Consider the following 24,122-nt stretch of genomic DNA (forward strand, 5'->3'; position numbering starts at 1 on the left):
GTAGCGATAAATTAACACATTATTAAAATATGTTGTAATCAAATTTATATTAATTACAATGTTTCATGCTAATAATAATCATTAATAGAATAATTTTTTTCCAAAAGTTACTACTTTACAATAAGTCGATTTATAAAAACCCTAGTAGGATTACTTTTAATATTTTTGGTAAATTATTATAAACTTTCATTGCCATAGAAAATGTTTGTTCCTATACAATTCCAGAGAAATTTTTGGCACAGCCAATTTCTCTCTCTCTTTCTCATGTCTGCTTCGACAGAAGTCTATTCCCGTTGACTTAAAACAGCTAATACCGTATCATGGTAAACAGATTTCCTTAGTCGTTTTAACACAAAAACGAAGTTTAATTTTATTACTTTTATTTATTATTCATTGTTGTTGTTTCTCTGTATTATTTATCTTGTTTTGTGTTGTGTTGTGTGTGTAATAGTGCAAAGAGATTAAGTATAGGTATTAGGTATATATTAAAGTTACGTTATATAGTCGTATTTACAATTTTAAAGTTATAAAAGAAATTCTTCTTGATACGAAGAAGACGCCTAAAGAGAACTAAACCGTTTGAGTTAATAAACCTAGTGTAGTGAGTATAAGTGCAAGTGCGATATCTCAGACACACGAACATAGTGTCAAACATTATATAACACTAAGACTGTTAGTAAAAATTATTAGTATTGTAGAAAATGAAGTCAACGTAATAAGCCATAATCATTGTAGAGGCTAGATTGTAATCCATGTAAAGTCGCACTCTCTTTTGTGAACTTTATTCGAAAAATGATTCTATAACCTATATTATATTATTACAAAGTATATACAATAGTGAAAAATTAATCTTTTACCATTATTTATTTAGCCCCGATAGCGTCATTGAACAAACTGGTACAATTGTTGGAAAAAGCAATTTATTTAGCGCAATCTGTGATGATTTGCAAAATTATTATTGAATACTACGGTATATTGCTTTTCAACTTTATAAGTTACTAGGCCTAAGCAATCTTTTTTTATCACCGTGGCGTTTGTGTTTAGGATAAGCTTATAAGCTAAACAAATATGGTACACAGAAGGATAAAGACACAAGGATAAATGGCTATTTCATACCTTCTTCGTTTCTTGCATCTTTGTACCTCGTTACATGGACGAAAGTTCTTAATTTTAATTTATTACGAATACAATACAAGTTTTTAATTGTTATATAACAACATATTGTAATCATATAGACACATAAAACTAATAATAAAATAATATACATTGAAATAAATAACTAAACTTAACATAAACTAAAATATATCATTAAAAGGAGTCCCTTTAGGCAAGGTTCCGAAGATACTGGCAGCGTTCCCCCTTTGAATTGCTAGACTAATTCTTTGTCCGAGGTAGCTGCCAGATCTTCGGTCTCCTGTGATGTCGACTAACCTTTTTGAAATTTCTTTTAAAAGCCTTAAAGCGCTAGGACCCCACGGACCAAGGGTCTCGACACCGAATGGGACAAAATCATATTCTAAACCCAGACCCCTGTATTTGCATGCTTTATTTTTTTCAGCCGCTTCACAAGCCGCACCAGCTCTGTAGTTGGTTCCATGTAGATGATATTATTATATTATGTATATATATTGTTATATTATATACAGAGTAAATGATCTAATTAATTTAGCAAATGTTTGACGTCCAATATAACCTGGAGTCTCAGTTCAAGGCTTTATATAAATAACTAGCAGACCGGCCAAGAGTTGCTGTGGCTAAGGTTTCTATTATATTACATACGTGTAGTAAACTATTCAAGGGAAACGGTAGGAGAACACCAGTCACGGGGACCACCATGCTTTTTTGGTTATGCTATTAAATTGTAGCTTATGTGAAACGTTGGTACTTTCAACACAGCACATCTGTTAACTGAGAGTATCAAATAATAAACAAATATTTTGAAACAAAATTATATTGTGGGTATAAATTGAGATGTATCTGCTATCCTATCTTTTAAGTTAGATCAAACTACACACGGTGTGCAAATTTGCTTGAAATCGGTGCAGTAGTTTAGGAGTCCATAGCGGACAAACAACGTGACACGTAATTTATATATATTAAGATTTATTCAATTTTAAAAATGTACTTTTAATTAAAACTTTAGGAGACACAAAGCTCAAAGACAAGTAAAAATAGCCTATCTTAGCCTTGCAAAATCAATGCAAAACGTAACGAAACGACAAAGTAAAAAGTAAACTTAATCCTATTACAATTTTTAAAAGAATATAAATTACATGAATTTTTATCTGTACTAAACAATATATATTTTCTAAAGTTTGCAGGATCATCTCCGCAGTCGAAGACCTCCTCCAAGGATCTCCAGGTATCTCTGTCATGGGCAAGCTGCATCCAGCCAGCGATTAGGGGATCGGTAGCTTTGATTATACTTATCTTTGTGTGTCTTTTTTTTTGAGCAAGTTCCGTTCATGGTGATAGGTGATTTTTACAGGTGTAGAGGGCTGCATGCTGAAGCCAACACTGCTGGATTTTTGGATAACAACTTATCAATTTGAATTGCGAACGTACCATGTTTGTATGTATGAAGTGTGGACTCAATTTTCGCACTCGCTCATTTGGTCTTTTGGTCTGTTGTGTGAAAACTCCTGGCTAAGCCAGCCTCCTTCCAGAAGCTCAGAAGTTCTTCGCTCTGCAGGCTTCACGGAACGACCTGCTCAGAGGATTGCCATGCCATTTTACTTCATTAATGCATTTTTTGACCGAGTCCCATGCTAAGCTGGTGAAGCTTGTGTTATGGGTACTAGGCAATGGATATACATACATATTATAGATAGATAGACATATAAATACATATTTAAACACCCAAGACCTAAGCACAACACCAAATGCTCATCAAATCGATGTTCGTCTCAGCCGGGGATCGAACCCGGGACCCATGGATTCACAGTCAGGGGTACTAACCACTAGACCAATGAGTCGAAAGCATCTATTATCTAAGCAGTCTGGTATCATTACATAAATGTATAACTCATGTTATGTGGTTGCAAAGAACGGCAGTGACTAAGCATTGTTTGCTTTAGACTAGAAATAAAAAACACAGCGATTATTTTCTATTATCTCACATTGTGCGCATAATGAATTAGTTTAAGAGCTGAACTTGTCAATTACATAAACAAGGACTCTAACTTTGACTAGCGATAGCCATAACTCGGATTTTAACCTTTTTTTTAAACAGAGGGCAAACGGGCAGGAGGCTCACCTGATGTTAAATGATACCGCTGCCCATATATGCCAGAGGCTTGCGAGTGCGTTGTCTTAAGAATTGGTACGCATTTTTTTTGTAGGTCCCTAATTCGTTTCACCCACCACGGAAATATTTCAGTGGGGGTGGAATTTAGAAGCCCGTTCAATGATGAAACTCAGCTGCAGGAATTAATATGAACAACTTCTTTGAAAATTCTTCACGGTAAATACGGTAGAAGATGCAGAAAGACACCACATTGATATGTGGTGTCTACCCACTGCCGTTCTACGCCCTTGATTTAAGAACTGGCAGTAAATGTAAAATTAGAAGCATTTAATGTATATTTCTTTTTTGACGTTCATAAGTATACATTGTTGACTTGACTTATCAATCCGCTCGCAAAGTGACTGGCCGTTGACGATTCGACGTACTTCGTTCAATACGTTCAAGTGGAAGGAGCTGGTATTGGGGAGCTCCCGCCCAAAGACCTCACATTAACAGTAACTGTATAAAACAGTAGCCCGGAAAGATATACTGTCTCGCCTTGCTGAGCACACTAAGCTTTTTGTAGGCTAATTTAGCCTTTCCTAGCCGAACAGGAGTTACGACAAAGGGTGTTATGTTTTCTAAACATCTCTTAAACTAGAAGGATCTACGCTAGAGCACGCGCCGCGACAGGTGCGCGCGCATCTGTCTAACTAACGAGGGGGAAACTGTCATAGTTAACAATGTACCCTTCAATCGGTTTTTGTGGTTTAGGAAATGAATATACCATATTACGGTAAGAATTGTGCCAATATTTTCCAAGACTGATCATTGCCTCAGAAACATAAAAAAACAAAACAAAACTACTATTTCTCAAAAGGCTGCAACGCATTCGAGTATGGGTGGTGATACCACCTAACATCAGATGAACAACCCTTTTGCCCCTCTTCTATTAAAATCGTTCTTTTTATATATTTAGAACAGAACAGGGGGGCAAACGGACAGGAAACTGTTATGTGATACCGCCCCTGGACATTATCAATGCCCGAGGGTTTGCGATTGCGTTGCCGGCCTTTTAAGTATCAAATAAAATATTTTATTTGTGAATTTAAATACTGTACTGTACGTTAGTATTGAGTGCTACACAGTGAGTGACAAAAAATAAAACTCAAGAACAGAGTGTCTTTAATAGAGACTGTAAGTTTTATATATATATATATATATATATATATATATATAATATAATATACATATATATATATATTATAGAGTATTATATTCATTATTAGTAAACTAGATTAGATTTAAATTACTTATTAGTCTTAAGTTAGGCTAGATTGTAATGTTCCATGATAATATACGGTTTTATAACAAAGATTTTTACCTATACAATTTGGGGACCATTGTGAGAATTAAATCCATATATTCGGAGCGTCGACCTATAAATACCTATTGCATTTCCATACACGCAAAGAACCCAACAGAGCCCAAAATAACACCATCATTACATGCTCTGCCGGTGCCTGCGCAGCCGACCGAGAACTATGTTGTAACTATAGGCCACCATAGTGCATATGGAAAATTTTCATTCACATACACATAAAATACCCAAGCACATCTTTCACTCATATAGTACATATAACTTTTTGCCTACATTCGACTGTTGAAACAGCCAGCCTTTTCGCTTTATATAAGATAGATTTTGTTATATTAATTTGAATTACGGGGTAAAATGAGATTTAAAACCCTGGCTTTTAGAAATCTGTCCGATCGGCCAGTTCAATTAATTAATCAGACAATAAAAAGACTTTACGATAAGACATATCATAAAATGTTTAATAATAATTATCTTTATTCGCCTAACACAGTTATATCATATTGCTAACAAAAGCGACCTAAATGCTACTAAATTTTTTTATAGGATAACGAGTCTATGGGGCGCCCAAAAAGGGCAGTCATTGCAGCCCCTGGCCAGCTATTTTAATGGTTGCGTTGTAGGCCTTTGAGGGAAGAGTATATAGAGATAGCATATCTTTTTAAACAAGACGTAGAGGTCCCCGCCGGGAGTCGAATCCACTGTGACTCGCTTTTAGTCTCATAGTACGTGTAATTGCAGGTATCTAATTCTACCGCGTGTCCAAATGATTCTCGGTGGCGGCTTACATAATCGCTTTTAAAGCGTCAAAGTGAAGTGATAGTCGGCAATGAAAATCGGAAAATTATAGCTCACGATCTCCGCTTTCTATACTTATCCATTATCACCTGATAGTTAAAATAACATTAGCCTGAATAAAATATATTGAAAAAATCATTAAATCTAAGTGAAAAGCAACTTAAGAAATAGGTTGAATATCTTTGTTATAACTTTACTACTTTCTTCAATGTGTTGGCATTGTGGCTTCAGCGTGTGACTCTCATACTTACCCGTCTTGGGTAAAGGTCTCCTTCTACCCAGATGACTCTATCTTTGCCAATAGTCTAACAGCCTTTTCCTGCTATTTCTATCAAGTCATCAGTCCCCCTCTTTTTGTCCTGCCTACTCTTGTTCTCCCGCGTGGTGGAGTAACTAATTAATTTAAAAAATAATTACGACGTGTCGTATACTAATAGTAATAAATTTACATAGCACTTTCATATAATAAAGATAAAATCATTATTCGTCACCTGATTCAACAATTTTCTTTAAAAATTTCTTGTTGCGTGTTTCTTTAAATATCGATTGTTACAACTATCAACGCACCCCGGTTTCGTTTATATATAGGTAAATTATAATTACACATAAATTACACTAAGTTAGATTTGTTAAAGAAACTTTAACGTTAGTTTTGCTTTGATAGGGTTAGTTCCAGCGTCCATTTGTTTACGACTGTGAAATAATACGGCGCGAACTATACGAAACATCGAATAGTTAAATTACTTCACTTGGTGTATTACTTTTGGAAAAAATTTACTATTCAATAAATGATTATTTGCGTGAGACGCTGTAGTTGATATAAAACGATAGAAATAATATAATAATTGACCAATTCATATGACTAATAATGTAAAATGTAAAATTCCTTTAAAGACAAATTTGGCGCGCCATTGTGTGTGGCAAAATATGCGAACTTACACATTCTTGTACCATATTCTTGTAATAAATAAATAATAATTATTATTACAATTTTTATATGTTTCGAATAATATTCGTATCAATCAAATGTCTATATAATGCTGATAGAAACTGATATTTACCGTTTATCAATACTTGATATTTTATTTCAAGTTATGAACCGACATCAAGATCCAATTTTATTGTACATTATACTCAAAAGTGATTTATCACCCAAATCCTTAAGTGGTACAGGGGGCTGCTATATAATTATTGCGTTGTTTGGGGCCAAAAGTCACCGGTAATCACAGTGTTAAGTTAATTTAGTTTAGTAAAGTAAAATTACTAAAGCAATCATCAAAGTTATAATTATTTATTGCTTAGTGTTACAATAACTAAAACAGTAATAAGATGATGGTTCCTCCGTACTGGTTTGAGACTGTGTTACGGTAGGAAGGCTTGTAGGTCCAACCGTTAAAAAAATTATTTTATCTATACAAAACTAAAGCAGCAGTCGAACAGTATTGGCCTAGTGGCTAGGCGTAGGTTCGATCCCCGGCTGTGCACGGAGGCCGATGGCTGGCCATGCGTCATACTCGTGAACTGGTGCTGCTTTTGGTGACTGGTCGTATTTGAATTCGTGTATGCGATGTTAGTTATTTCGACTATGTTCCCATGAGAATATAAGTGCATGCTCCTATTTCACCATGCCTTCTGCTGATAAAGGAGAAATCTTTGTTTTTAATTTATTTTTTTATTATTTATTACTTAAGATGTCAAGTGGAACATGGTGTAATGGGTGCAGCTTCTTACAAACGTTGAGTAAAACAAAAATCTTGGCGATAAAAAGAGTGGCGGAGAGAATATGTATATTGTATATGTAAATAAATAATTTTGACTTTGACTTGACTTGCACCAATGAACTTTTTTTCTATGTACGAATTTAACATTCGCTCGGTGAAGGAAAACATCGTGAGGAAACCGACTTGCCTTAGACCCAAAAAGTCGACAGAGTGTCAGGCACAGGAGGTGGATCATGTACTTGCCTATTAGATTGACACGCAACAGATACAGAAATCTGAGGCCCAGACCTAAAAAAGTTAGAGCGCATATCTATTTTACTTTATACAAAACCAAACATAAGAAAGATACGTGCACCAAAACGGAAACTAAGGTCCATATTCTAATTAATATCTCGCAATCTCCTTAGAGTTCTCTCGATGTCAAACTTTAAATAGGTCCCTAAGTCGAATTCGTTCGGAAATACTTCAGTGGTTCCACATAGTGGTGGTGCGCGGCAAAAACTGCCTTAAGAAACGCCTAGTTGCTCTTTTTAAATCAAAGAATTAGTTCATCATCAATATTTTTATTTGAATGTAACAAAAATAAATGATATTCACCAAATATCTTTGAAAAGCTTCTTAAATAATTTATATTGCCTTAATACTAAGGGTATTTGGTCCCCACATACGAACAGATTTAAGTTTAAATTTAAATGCGTTTATTATATTTGTTTTGAGATTAAATGTATTTTTATTTATTTCACAGAATCTAAATCATATTACATTTAAACTGTCGCGCGATAATGCGTATAAAAATAATTCTTCAACTTGCTTTAAGATACAATACGTTATCTAATAACTGACCGACTCGTCTCCAAAGACTATAGACGTTGTTTTTTTATATCTATACCCCTTTGACATATGACTCTCTGAATTATTTAACTTCCGGGCTTTTCACTAATGATTTTTGTATATGCGCAATTACCCGTACGGTAAATTGTATGAGATTGACTATAATAGTAATTCAATCTGTGTCCAAGATCTATATTGTGATTATTAAAAATATTGAGTGACGTAAAGAGGTTCCAGATCACTAAATATAGCTTAATCATTGTTTAGATTAAAACCAGTAGCCGTTAGTATTAAGTGTTCGATAATATCCGGTTTGAAGAATTAAATATTCATTTAAGTAATTTGTACGGATATTAATTTATTACGAAAAACAACGATTTGGAATATTAATTGATTGGATACTGGTTTGTTATGTAATTAAAAATTCTAAATTAATAATACAATTAATATAATTCCGAATGAATTTTGATTGGTGCTTAGATTTTAAATTACCAATGTGAAGCAAAGATGCTTGTACGATTAGGACGGAAATAAAATCCTGGTAACCACCACCTTAAAGGCCGGCAACGCACTTGCAAACCTCAAAAGAAAAGAGAGACAAGTACAGTTTTCCTACTAGAGTAGATTGAGAGCTTTCTAGGGACACGGAATATAAAACCTTTTTAACGATGAAAGACTGTCGATCACAGTTCATTTATAATGTAAAAATTTTCATTGTCAATTGTCAAAAATACCGTTCCTATTTCAAATAAAACACGAATCATAACTCCCGCGTTTTAGAAGACAATGCTCTATTATTTTACATCTAATGACAGCTCTGTAGTGAGGTACCGTTTAGTGAGTCAGCGTTTGAATCAGTGCGTTCACCCCAAGATTATCGGAGATTATGACACCTACACTGATTATACTTGATCTTCGTTCATTCATTAGCAGTTGCTTTATCGTATAGAAAAGGAAAAGGAAGGAAAAAAATGTTTAATTGTTTTAAAACGAATTGGTGTAATTCAAAATTAATACTAAAGTTTTTAATGAAATGTTTTAAAGTTTTTAATGAAAACGCGTATTCGTATTTCTTAAATTACTTTTTCACTTATACATTTTTGACTTAATAATGTAGAAATCATCACATCATGCAGGTTCATTTGATTACCTATCTATATTTTATGGGAAAAAACTGATTTAATTAACCTAAAAATAATATAATAGGTTATAAGTAATATTATATTTTGTTATATTACATTTTCATAGCGGTTAGCGGTAGCAGGAAACGAATGGAGAAATTGAGCCATACACAGAGTCAGTTGGAAAAAGCTGGAGGTGACCTTTACTCGTGAAGGGGTTCCGATTGACAATACTGAAGGAAGCTAGAATATAGAATAACAAGCAAAAGAAAAAAAATATATGTATAAAAATTTAAAATAATCTAAGCTGTGTATTAAAATTTGTTTTTGTCATAATTGGAAATAAAACGGGCTTTATTATTATTTATATTACATTTTCAGATTATGCAATTAAAAATCTGTTAAATAAAATACTTAAAATTTCCTCCACAAAAAAAACCTATATTTACAATCAACACTAACAAATTATGTGAATAAAATGAAAAAATTCTTGAAACAGACCTCGGACGTATTGCTGTAGGTAGTTGTAGCCCCTTTAGCTTCATCAATAGCGATGATTAAATAGTAATTGATGGCATGTGATAACAGATGTTACACATCGCGACATATGGTGTGTATAGTGATTCCAAACAAGCACTGAATAGTGAGGTGAATAGCGCAAGGAGACACGAAAATTAACCTCTCAATTTTTCACGCAATTTCCTCATTCAGTGGAGTGTGGATGCTCTGTTAAGTACAGACTTTTACCTTATAAGCCCTCTTGCGAAAGTGAAATCACCGAGGTATTGCACTGCAAACACTGTAATCGATAAATATGGTTTGTTTTGGACAAAAATGTACGAACCATTTTCAGGGTTAAAGATGTTTCAACTTTTACAACTTTTCGCAGTGTTATTTTCTTTTTTTTGGCATAATATTGTATTAGTTTTTAATCGTATTTGTTAGAAAGGTATATTAATACAAGAAGGAAGAACTAAGTAGATTTTTTGGTGGATTAAAGGCACAAAATAAAGAAAATTAGATTAGACGATTTTAGTAAATATTTGATAAATCTGGTACCTCAACTGTAAGTTTAGAAAAAATAATTGATCTAAGTTGATTGAGGATCTAGATCTCTATTTAAACAAAAACCTATTATAACCAATATTTTATATAAATCGGCTGAACCAATTTTGATGAATTTTGTTACATGTTTAGGACATTGTTTTTATACTAGTTATATATAGATGTGTTGGCCTAGTGGCTTCAGCGTGCGACTCTCATGCCTGCGGTCGTAGGTTCGATCCCCGGCTGTGCACCAATGGACTTTCTTTCTATTTGCGCATTTAACATTTGCTCGAACGGTGTAGGAAAACATCGTGAGGAAACCGACATGTCTTTGACCCAAAAAGTCGACGGCATGTGTCAGACACTGGAGGCTGATCACCCACTTGAATATTAGATTTAAAAATGATCATGAAACAGATTCAGAACCTAAGCCAGACCTAAAGAGGTTGTAGAGCCAGTGATTTTTTTTATATTCATATATTTAAAAACTATATATATTGCGTAAAAATCCGATAAAACAGTATTTAATTTATTGCTATTGTTTATACGGCAGGATGACAGCGGACAGGTGTCAGTGCGCCAGTCACCTACGAACCTGCGCGGGGGAAGGCTGCGCGTGCGCACCTTTAGATTATCCGAAGTACGTAGTGTTGTGTCGTGATTGTGTTTGTGATTAGTGTACTGTGGATTCAAGGATTTTTCTCGTAAGTTTTTATGTCATATTTCGATTATAATATCTAGGAAGTATATATATCGCGTTTATTCAAAATTGTATTACAATTATATAGTACCTATAATTGCTTGTCTATAAGAAATTACTCTTAGAAGGAAGCCCGCCCTTTTATCTACTTTGCTACTTGTTATGTGATATAAATGTATTCTTTATTACATATAATTTTACAGTACATTTCTGTGTATTGCTTGCGTCATAAACAGGGAACCAATTATACGAACGTAGTTCATTTAAATTATTAACAAATAAATATACAAAAATACAACAATTTAATTTTTTTAACAGCTCTGTACAAATGTTTCCCTATTAAGCATTTCGGTTTTAGTCTTTGATACCCAATTTGATCACTATCTAGTAATATTAATTAGGATTATAAATCACAATTATATTGAACACCTACGAATAGTGGGTTCTATAACCATCATTAAGACAACGAATTGTTGGGGATTAGTTAATACATTAATTGATTAATGTAGAAATTATTGAATATTATTCTCAAATTAAAGGGTTGCTATCACATAAAATATTTTAGGAGAGTGTTAAGTTCTACAGTTAATGTTTCTTAATTTTTAATTATTATTATTACTATGTAGGGTAAGGTTTTATTAACTAATAATATATTGTTATGTTATACGATTATATACTTATACTTATGTACAACTGACGTAAATGCTCGGACAAAAACTATAGAAATGTCTTATAATTAATTAAACATAAATAATTTTACAGTTTTTATGCCATTGAAATACTACATTAATCACATTTTGGGTCGTCTAAAGATATTTTAATATAAGCCATAAGAGCAGTGTTGGCCTAGTGGCTTTATCGTAAGGAAGCCGGCTTGCCATAGACCCAAAAACTCGACGGCGTGTGTCAGGCACAGGATGCTGATCACATGATTGTCTGCATATATACAATTCGTAAATTCTTTTGATGTATTTATTTCTAAATATTTGAAGGACATACAGGTCTTGGTAGACGGAACCATTCGTTTTATACTTCAATTACTTAGACAAGGCTTATAATTTTTTCGATTCTAGGATTCTAGGTCTAAGCTTAATCTTCGTGTACTAAAAGCCCCCCCCTGCCCTCAAAAGTTGCAGAGGTAAAATCCAAAAAAATCTACCTCGAGTAGTTCCCGCAAATCCGCGTTACAGAGGTTCCGGGACTCTCTCACATTCTACCGGGACCTCAACGGCATGTTACACTCAAAAACCTCCGGTATAGGAGGTAGGAGATATCATATCCTATTTACTCCGGGTCTTAGAATTCGTTCTAAAGCGCTCCCTCTCTCGTTCTGCTGTCTCCTTCTGTAGCATGACATGCTCACAGAAGGATACCACTGCATTCCGTACCTCGTCACTGCCGACCATTTTTTGTACAACACAAGGCAAAGCAAGGTTATAACCCACCACAGAACAAAGATTATGACGTAGCTACGTCCTCTACGCTACGTACCTGCGGACAATACTCCAACGTATGCTGTGCATCATTTGCGCCACACGAGAATCTACCCTAGGCAGAAAGTCAATTTAACAAAATGTTGAAATCAGTGAAGTTTTCGAACAAAAATACAAATTCCTCAATACATACATAATTAAATATAATAACGCTAGTTATGTCGTGACAAGGTTAAAATTAATTTACTTGTTTTACTGAGGACCAATGTCATTCCGTCCTTTACTTCATTTTTTGCGATCAGATCAGAGAATCATTTATTAAAACCTTAACATAACAATCAGAACATAACTAATACATATAAGTATTTACAATTTTCTTAACCTAAGTAGTATTAATAAAAATAGTTAAAAATTAAAAAAAAGAAAATTAAAACAAATTTAAAAAGTTTGGTCGCTGTGGCAGTGTAACTTTAAGTAGTAAGCATTTACTCGCTGTACTCTTATTCGTTGAGCAAGGAAAGCACCAGCTCTGGGGTCACCGGTACTATCTACCAGGTGCCAACTTAAATCTTTACTTAGCACCTGTGCAAGAGTCTCTACTCCAAAGGGAACAAAATCGAAGCTGTATTTTATATTTAACATAAGAATTCATATAACTATTATATTCTTCTAAACTTTGTAAGTGAAATATATGTTATTGAAATATTTATGTATTAAAAATAGGAGGGCCAAGTTAATATGCTGGAAAGCCGTTGTGTAAAACGCGAGATGGAACTGAGAAAGCTTTTCCCCCTCAGTAGAATATTTTATATAGGTAGCCGGAGATTCAAAAATTATTCATTTTATTTTGTGGTCTAAGTGACTGCACCTATTAAATATTGTATTTTTCTTTGTGTGTTATTGTAGTTCATGTGTTGTAACATAAGAAACAAATCATTCACAGTCGCAAACATTTTAATAATTAGTACTATAAATTATTCCACTAAATATTTTAATGCGTCATTATAAATATGATTTTTTAATTAAAAACGATTTATTTCGTCCAGTATTTATGTTTTATTATTAAGAATACATAAATGCACGTTTCACATACCACAAAAGTAGGTCCTTAACAAGCGCATATAAATTGTTCTACCTGTATCGTAAAATTACTGAATTTGGTCAAAAACCTTAAAAAACACGTCGAAATAATTTATAACAAAAAACCCAGCTGCATACTAATATTGACATTAAATTTCTTGGTTGTTTTAATGCTTTTATTATTTTATAACTCGTAAAATAAAGGCATACATTCGTTTTACATAATTGTATTTTTATTAAACACTCTTGGGTGTTTTAATTAGCTTAACGCTTGAAAAGTATTCGTGTATTTTATGATGTTATTAATATATTTAAAACTTGTAAAATAATAACTTTTTGAAATCATTTTATTTTTACATTTTTAGTTGTCATTATTATTAGTAGGTTAAGAATATTTTAACTAATTTATTTCTGATTAATACTACCTATAGCTATTGAAAATGTTATCATTATCACTCCTGAATGTTAGGGAAGGTGACAAAACAGCCTTTAATTATTTCAGGTAAATATAACTGAAACTTTAATAACTAAACTAAATCAATATCATTTCTAACATATGCTGAGAAAACTAAGTGCTTCTTTAGTAAGTATATCTTAATAAAAACGTCTTCTTAAAAATGTTTTGGATATATTAAGCTAGTTCAACATTTTTTATTGTGACAATGAAAATAGTGCTCGACATAAATCAACTATATTTTTTAAAATGTATCCAAAAGGAATAAAGAAATGTAAAAAAACTGCCACGATTGATGCCTCAGTGGAAGATAGAAAAAATACAATATATATTAAAAGCCATGCTTATACATATTAACATTTATATAGTATCACGATCAATTTAAGGACTACTATAAGTGTTCTAGAAAAACGTACTGCATTATTATAAAATCTTGTCTATTTGAAATGTATATTCCGTGGCTAAGTAGTAAAATAAATAAAAATAAATCAGTATAGCTACAACCTTTTTAGGTTTGGGCCTCAGATTTCTGTATCTGTTTCATGATAATTTGTTAATTTAATAGGCAAGTAGGTGTTCAGCCTCCTATGCCTGACTATGCGCTGTCGATTTTTTGGGTCTAGGGCAAGCCGATTTCCTCACGATGTTTTCCATCGCCATTCGAGCGAATGTTAAATGCGCATATACAAAGTCCATTGGTGCAGTCGGGGATCGAACCTACGACCTCAGGGATGAGAGCCGCACGCTTAAGCCACTAGGCCAACATTGCACTGGCTAAGTCGTAAGTTATTTAATTACTCCCACAATTTAAAACATTGTTTATCAAGTCGCTCTAATGATAGCCAAGATGGCCAACTCTCTCCATCACAGGTTAAACACCATTTGAGAGAAAGAGACTATTATTTACTGCCAAAAGTATTAAATATTAATTAGATAACTGAATGCTTTGATATCAGAATAAATGACTCAATAAAACATGTCTTTGAATAAATAAATATTAAGCTCACATAAGTCGAGTTTGATTGGGGTCATGTTTAGATTTTATACATTGGTACGAGATGTGGAAATATATGTACTTATAAATTAGTCTTTCTTGGAAATTGGTATAGATTTTGTTTGCGATCTTTCGAGCTTCTTTTCTTTTTTTCTCTTAAATTTCCGGAACATAAATATTTTAAACTTTATCAAACCAAATAGTAATTAGTTTTTTAACATTAAATAATTATTAAATATTAGATTGGTCTCTCTTGGTCTAAGATTGTTATATCGGTTTCATGTTTTGTCTTGTAATTTAATATTTAATATTAGTATTATTAAATAATGAAATAATTAATAAATGTAACAATTGCCCACTGAAGTATTTCCGAACCAATTCGACTTAGGGTCCTTCAAGAATAGAGCGTACCAATTCTTATGCGACTTTCTTACTTCTGCATGCCTTCTGGCAGTGTCCATGGGCGGCGGTATCACTTAACATCAGGTGACCCTCCTGCCCTTCTGCCTCCTGTAACATAAAACAAATAGGTTTTAGGTAATGTTGTTCTTGTTTCCTTCACCAAATGAGAATTATTAATTTAGCTAGTCTGGGTTCCTCTGGATCTGCCAAAGTGTTACGGTCTGATTAACACGCGACTTGTCAATAGATCAATACGCTTAGAAAAAGAACACACGTTGAATTGATAACCCACCACTATTTTGAAGTAGGTTAATAATGAAATGTCTCTATAAATGATTTATTTACAAAATTTAATGCTGTTAATATTAACGTAATCAAAAGCGGTTGCAAATAAATTGTTTAATAACAAATCCAGGATCGACATATTATGACGTTTTATTAAAGTAAATAGCTGTAGTTGAAATATGGTTGCAAAACATTTCAAACCTAGATTAAATACCAGCATGTTACGGAAAGACTTAATTTAATTTATTAACTGGCTTATCGTGACGATTATCTTTTATTTTTGATATTTAAAATTATAAAAAATATCGTATACCTGACGTCAATAAATATTCTAAATTTACTTTTTCTACCAAATCATGGTCTAAGTAAGTTTCTGCGACGCAGATGATTTTTTATATTAAGTAAGAAAATAATTTATCAAAGCCATTGATTCCAGTGATATTTATTCATTGATCTGGTGGTTAAAAAACTGTATTATAATATAAATTGAAATCCTTTAAACAAATTGTATGTAAATGAATTTTTTACGTTTATTTTTTTTTAATAAAATAAATCAGTGCTACAGGCAAGTAGGTGATCAGCCTCCTGTGCTTGACACACGCCGTCGTTTCGATCTAAAGCAAGCGGTATCCTCACGATGCTTTCCTTCACCGTTCGAGCGCACAAATGCGCACATAGAAAGGAAGTTCTTCGGTGCACAGCCGGGGATCGAACCTATGAACTAAGGGAGGTCGCACGCTGAAGCCACTAGGCCAACGCTGTTTTTTTTAAATCAACTTATTGTTTGCAAAACCTTGGTTAGTCGAAAAAAAAGGTTCCATATGGTACTTGTGTTTATTTACAATGGTTATTTGATTTTATTAACCTTAAAAGATGAAATTCATAGGTTCAATTAAGTAAATGTCAAACATTGCATAACTCGTGTTGCTATAGGATTTGTAATATAAATTAAAGATATTGTTATAGTTACGAAAGAGTTTTGGCGTAATTGACATTGATGATCAACGATGCAAGGGCTTGTCTTAAGTACAAGTCCTAATTACAATCCGTAATTTTAATGAAAACCTAATAATTGTATGACGATCCGTTACAGTTACGACTGGTTTTCAAAATTCATTTGTTGACAAACTAATGTACAAATTAATTAAGCAAAACCCCAAAAGCTGGTGCTTTCCTCGCCCAACGATTAAGTATCGCAATACAGCGAGGAAATGCTGCCAGCGTTAAAGGTACTCTGCCACAGGGACCAGACTTTTTAAATTTATTTTAATTTTCTTTTTAATTATACATATTATAACTTTCTTAATAATCGATTTATTTGGAGAAATACTCTCCTTTTTTTTGATATTATAGTAACTTTTATGTGTGTCTTATTTTTTAAAAAGGACATTCTATCAATAAAATAACATTTCATTAGTAATGAGAAATTAATACACATTTTTGTATCGGAATAAACACGTAATTCAAAATGTCTATAAAACGATTTTAACAGCAAAGTTCACTATGTACCAAATAAAAGTAATTAATCTAAAGAATATTAAGAGAATGTACAGTTTTCTATTGAATCTCAATGTCTATTGTAACGGACTCCCACGCGTAGCGCGTTGATGTCTTTTGCTCGGGTTAATGATTTGCTATGTAACACTTAATTAATTCTTAGATAATTCATACAAATTGTTCATGCAATTATATAATCTATAAGCCTTGACTATGTTTATTGAAATAGAACTGTGTAAGAGGCTGTTCGATATATATGTCACCGTAAAATTGTAAACACCGTTAGATTGTAATCTATCTCGCGAGATTATGAACTGTCGAAAGATTGTGAACTCAACGTACTTCTTACAATTTAACGTATTAATTATTATTCGGTAGATTGTAATCTATCGAAGTGAAACCGTCAAATTACAATCTTAAAACAAAGGTGTTTACAATTTTACGGTGACATATATACGACTAGTATCTGTCTTGCTTGGATGTAAAAAAAAAATGTTTGTTCATAACAACGTGTAAGACAATGTATTCATGTGTAAGATTTGGGAACCCTTATTAATAAAAATACCCGGGTCCCAACTCTGGCATAACAAATTTAATAGTTAAAGCAGAAAGTATTGTCTACACATCAAAATTAAAACAGACGGTATTAATGTATCTACTAAAGGTTCAAAAAACACAACGTTTGTTTTTGTGTGGGCGGAACGATTCCAGTAATTTTGATGACGATTTTATGCTATACATATACAGGGTGGCCAAAAAGTACGTCTAACGCAAGAACTCATCAGTACCAACCTAGTGGATATTATGAAAAAGATACAGGATGTAGATTTTTTCGAATTTTAATAAGAATTAGTAAAAAAAGTTAATTTTCATATAAAAACCAAAATAAATCATAACTCTGCAGGGGTTAACCTTAGAGACCTCCCGTAGAACAATTTTTTGCCGCTGATGACCTCATCTATCCCCTATTTGCGTTTGATCCACGACTTTTTGGCCACCCTGTATAGCTTATACTTATACATATATATTTACTAGAAATATATCCTTACTATTAACAAGTTTACCTACAGTTGAAAATGACGTGTAAATCGTAAGTGTGTAGGTTATACAAAATGAAATAACTCCCCGTATATTTTCGATGTTTTGCAGTGATAAAAGGATAAATCTAAGAATTTGCAGTATTACCATTAAATCTGTTGTAAATTCAATCGCGATTTGATCCACGTACAAATATCTTCGAACTAATTCCTTCATTTCGAATACAATGAAAATTGATGATTTCACGAATTGTACGCGTTTGTATTTACGAAAATATCTAACACTTATTTTACAGTGGTGTTTCACTTATGTGCACAATACACTGCTTGTTTTATACAGTTATTAAATAAAAATTATACTTACATCTCTTTCATTACAGTTGACAGCAAGATGAGCCTTTTATTTTATTTATTAAAGTTTACCACATCATACATAGTACTAATATCTACGGAATATGTTACAAACTCTTTTATCTAAAATGTATGACAACTAAAGTTACAAAAAATATATTATAAAATACAATTTAAATATATACAAGATAAAATAAAAAAAAATATCAGCGAATTAGGTTCGAGATAGGCACTTAACAATGCTTTCTCTAAAACCGATTACTACCGAATATATCCAGCCCTGCGATTCTGTAACTCATTTTTTGAACTCACACAGCGGTTTTCGCATCGGCGGTCGCTCTCAAATCAGTCTCAATCAGAGAAAGGATAACTCAAATATAATGTATATTAAAAACGTCTTTAAGTAAGCAATGTATTTGAAATTAATCGTATCATTCGCGGAATGAAGTCATTCGGAACGGTGACGAGAATTCGTGAGTGGCATTGACATGTACAATGCGTGACGGGTGAATTCATGGAATATGTTTTATTGTTAACCATACAGGCCGTGCTGGCGATTATTCTAAACCCAGAAACAGAAGCTACTACTAAACAAATGGTGTTGAGCTGTATAATTTAGGGAAATGTATAATAAAAGAGTGCAGTTGTTGAATCAAAGCATTAAAATGAAACCATGCGTTTTAATTTGTACCAATTTACTTTTGCGGAAACATCAAAATGAAAATCGATGACGTGTTAGATGTTTGATCATCTACTTGCCTATGAATGTATATCGAACATAAAGGTTTGCCTTATCAGGAATATTGGGACTTCATACCATTTTTAAAGTATAAAATGAGGACTGAATGTATACTTTTATTGCGTATCAGCTGGCAATAATGTTTACGTTCGTCAATTAAATAAGTGCGAATATCAAAGTTATGTCAGAGTAAATCTCTAAGTTTAGCTAGCGGACCCGACAGACACTGTCCTGCATGATACTTCAAGCGATTAGGATATTAAACAAAGTATAAAAGTACCAACTGCAGCGCCATCTGCCGGTTTTGAATCTAAAACCATCCAGGGCTCCACTCAAACGCATATAATAAAATCATTCAAATAGGTGCAGCCGTTTAAGAGTAGTTCAGTGACATACACACGAACATATTTATATATAATTATGTATCTTTTAAGTTAGATCAAACTGCACACGGTGTGCAAATTTTATTGAAATCGGTTTAGTAGTTTAGGAGTCCATAGCGGACAAACAACGTGACGCATACTTTATATATATTAAGACGTAGACGTAATTGTTTATAAAATTAAGATAACTTAAAAATTAAAATATCTCAAAATGCACAACATTTTTTTTTTAACATTGCTAGTTTGCTAGCTGTTTAGTATACTAATGTTACATTATTAGTGTCCTAAGTTTAGAAGATAAACTCCATATATCTTTATTTTCCCCTGTCCCCCATCAAAGCCTGTAGGATATTTATGTTGACAAGAGAGAACCAGAGAACACTCGTAAAGCTTCATTTAATTCAATTTAGAAATTCTATCGCCGTGTTGAGAATTGGCAACTATTTTGACGATTGACTAAGATTCCCATTCACTCTTGAAATTATTGCATTTATCGCATTAAGAATGAGTTATAAATCAATATATGTATATAACAATTAAAAAAGATTTGTATTTTTCAAATTAGACAAAACAAAACTACTGTATCAATTTAAATTTAATTAGTAGATCCGTAAAGTAAAAAGCCGGAGAAGTAAAAATTATTTATAATAAAAATATCTAGTGTACACTGTATATATATATAAATGAAATGCTATGAGTTTGTTTTACTAAAACTCGAAAATGGTTAGATCGATTTGGTTAATTAATCTCTTGAAATATTTGTGGATGTTCAGGAAAGGTTTAGCCGGTGGGAAACATAGATAGTAAGTAAAGAAAAATACGCAAAATACAATTGAATTTTCCAATAAAAACTTCCTAGATGGCAAATATTTAATGTCTTATAAATAATTATAAACAACTATATGGAAAGGACCAAGAGGAAGAAGGAGAAGAGGTCGCCCAAAAAAAAAGGTGGATAGAAGAAATAGAAGCGGTAGCAGGAAACGAATGGAGAAAGAGAGCCATAGACAGAGTCAGTTGGAAAAAGCTGGAGGAGGCCTTTACCCGTGAAGGGGTTCCGATCGACGCGACGGTACTGAAGGAAGCTAGAATATAGAATAGCAAGCAAAAGAAAATGTATAAAAATGTAAAATAATCTAAGCTGTGTATAATAGTAATTAGTTTTTTGACATGATTGGAAATAAAACGGGCTTTATTATTATTATTATATTATTATAAATAATTGTCATTTGGCTGAATATATTGTTAGAGACCTTCAGAAATTTGTGTATCATAGCTGTAGTATGAGGGCCGATCTATTTGCTCTGTTTAAAAAAAAATGCATTAAGTTTTTTCACAAACATATGTAAGTATAAAATCAACTAAATAAATTTGACATTTGGATATAAGTAAAAAGTTTTCTCACTTCTGATGCACATGACATTTACTGTGACAACTCGCTTACACAATTACTATCGACCATCTGCCAATTACGGTACAAAATTTGTGAACACTGGATGTATCGTAATGGTTTAGGAATGTTTATTCATTTGTTTGCAAATGTATTAAACTTAGAGAAAATAATTTTATTCATTTATTTATTTACTCTTCGTTACATTTATAGAAAGAAAGGGGTGATATGAGAGATGGAAAGGGCGGCCTTATCGAAGCAACCTCATCAGGCAACCCTAGTAAGGATTAAAACAAAAAAAAAATATGATTGGTAAGGTATAGAATCACCAACCGTAATCTAAAATAATAAAAAAAAAATACTAAAATAAACTAAAAAGCTAATCTCACGGGTTCATGAATTGCAATGCAATACAAAAGAATAAGAAATACAAGAATTACATAAGTAACGATTGTTTGATAGGATATGGTTAAGAAATATTTATGTGGAAGAGTTTTTTAAAGATGGTTGCCAATCGTATGGAGTGGGTTAGCTATTCCACATCTTAATGGCAGAGATCCTAAACGAGTGGCCTATTAAGGATGTGCTTAGAGATGGAATTTCCAAAAAGTATCTATTAGAGGAGCGTACCACATAGTTATAAGGCCCTGAGAATTTGAATTCATTGTAAAGATAACAGTTAAATGTGTTAAAATTATGTCCATAGTTCCTGGGTTTTCATAATATTACGCGCGTAATATACATTTCAATTAATTAAATGCAAATTTATTTCATTAATAAATTGCTGTTTGTTTTTAACCGTAGTCGAGTCGAGAAGTCACTATATGATTATTTTTTATTTATTTCATACTCCTACAGCTAACAGCAATTATATGCAAAAAGATAGAATTGTACTAAAGATATAGCCAAAAACGGAATACATAATAGTCTGTTAAATCGCCATGTTGCGCCATCTTTCGCGAAGTTGTTAAAAGTAGTTGTTGAAATATTCTGCGGAATAATTTTTTTAAAAAGACAAAGATAACTTTGTGTCTCTCGTTTTAACTGGTTAACACATCTATATTTCTTTTAATTAAGGTGGCCTAAGTGTGTAAAAAGTCCAAATAAGTACGTGATACTAATAAGAAGTTTAAAGCTTTTAGATTTTAACACGCTTTTTGTTTGATATACAATTGACACAAGAATAACTTTATATTATTAAAAGGTTCTTACTAAATTTAATATTACTTTTATATGCAATTTTGTTATAACTTAAGAAATTAGTGATATAGAATATGTTAATATTTATCATAAAAATCAAGGATACTGTATTAACAACTTTCTCATTATTATTTTTTTCATATATAGTATAAATTCTTAGATTTACCCAAGCGTAATCAGTGAAATATTTCTCAAGACATTGTTGCAATATATATATTATATATATATTTTTTTTTTCAATTATTTGTTTCGCGTTTATTTTTTAAATTAAGGACTGAAATGTGATAATGTAATACATTGGGCTAGCTTATAAACTAATTATGTATTATACTAGTAAAGAAAGAAAAAGTATGTTAGTAGGAACGAAATAGTAGACTTTGGACTTTTGATTACATAGAAATACAATTAAATTGAAAAAAATAAGAATTATACAATCAGATATGTGACGATATTTTAAAATTCTTAAACAAAATCTTATTACCTACTAAATTATTAATATATATTATCCAATGCATCATTTAACTAAACCCGCGTTTTTGAGTAAATAATAAAATTAAAGCTACAAATGTAGTGCTTGGGCAAAAACCCGCCATAAGGTATTGTCCATATTTTTAAATAGAGAACCCGTTATTCAACAGATATGAATCTACTGTGTACCTATAATTTATTTCGCTACTGGCCTAATTAAGTAAATAGAGTTTAAAACCCTATAGCATCCTAAAGCCCAATGATACAAGATCCAAGTGTGCAACTCTTATTCCTGAGGTCATCGGATCAAAAAAAAATAGAGCTGATGAGAATGGCTTATACCCAAAGTCGACGGCGTATGTCAGGCACATAATGCGTTGGCCTAGAGGCTTCAGCGTGCGACTCTCATCCCTGAAGTTATTGGTTTGATCCCCAGCTGTGCACCAATGGACTTTTATATGCGTATTTAACATTCACTCGAACGGTAGGTATCGTGTGGAAAGCAGCTGCTTGCCTTAGACCCAAAAAGTTGACGGCGTGTCACAGGAGGCTGATCACCTACTCGCCTATTAGATTGACAAATGATCATGAAACAGACTCTGAGCCCCAGAACTATAAAGGGCGTAGCGCCACTATTTCATATATGTATTCTCCACAATGCTATAGATTAATAGATGTGTGAGAATTATTTGTTGACCCTTATGTAAAAGAAATTAATGAACATGTACCCCTGATTTGAATATTAATGCATAACAAGAATCTCAAAATGAGTATTACAAAAACTATAATTGTATTGTCTGACCATCGTTTATGGTCATAGACAGGTGATGAACTAGTGTTTTTGCGAAGGCCATTGACCTGTGATAATTTACATTCAGTTTTAATTAATAATGATAGCTGTGTATGGATGTTTTGTAAGTTTATTTGTATAGTCAATCATGAATTCACGCCTTCAAAATACGGAAATAGATTTTTCTTTCTATATGCGCATTTATTACTTGTCGATACGGTGCAGGCAATGATAGTAACGATACTAATTTTAGACCATCATAATACAACGACCACTATTTACTTGTCACACACAATCACTGCACGATTAAAACTCAAAATAACTTTATTCATATAGGTAACCAAGTACACTATCGTAGACTAAAGTACAGTTACGTCAACAGAAAAGATGTTAAATTGATTCTAAATTTACAATTACTACCAGTTTGCAAGGGCGTAAAACGGGCAAGAAGAACTGGCAAGAAACTCTCCGCCACTCATTTTAATCGCCAAGTTTTGAGGATCCCAGGATTTAGGATTCATGTAAATAATCGTCAAATTTATAAAAAGTTTTATTGATTAATTTACGTTTCAGGGAGCGTTCAAGTATTACGTAAAGTATTTTTTGGGGGTGTTCCTTTTGTAAAACGTTACGATACGGGGCGGAGATTGAATTACGCGTTATTGTTAATATTATTTTTGACTTTGCAGTACTTTACACCTTATAATGGTAACTTTAGGTATAAAGAGTCACTGGGCAGGATCACGAAACGTTTTAAATTATAATTTTGTATTAAAAGTCTGTGAAAGAAACAGTGTTGG

At 32.6% G+C, this 24,122-nt stretch overlaps 1 protein-coding gene across 1 annotated transcript in view; it reads left to right on the forward strand.

Moving 5' to 3' along the window:
- Positions 1 to 10,714: 10,714 nt before the first annotated feature.
- LOC125056663 (ras association domain-containing protein 10) overlaps positions 10,715 to 24,122 on the forward strand; it is a 103,377-nt gene continuing 89,969 nt past the window's right edge. Inside the window, exon 1 of the mRNA XM_047659908.1 lies at positions 10,715 to 10,823. The gene's annotated coding sequence lies outside the window, so the exon portion shown is untranslated. The remainder of the gene's footprint in view (positions 10,824 to 24,122) is intronic.

Source organism: Pieris napi, chromosome 15 (genome assembly GCF_905475465.1).
Source record: "Pieris napi chromosome 15, ilPieNapi1.2, whole genome shotgun sequence".
Classification (NCBI taxonomy): Eukaryota; Metazoa; Arthropoda; class Insecta; order Lepidoptera; family Pieridae; genus Pieris; species Pieris napi.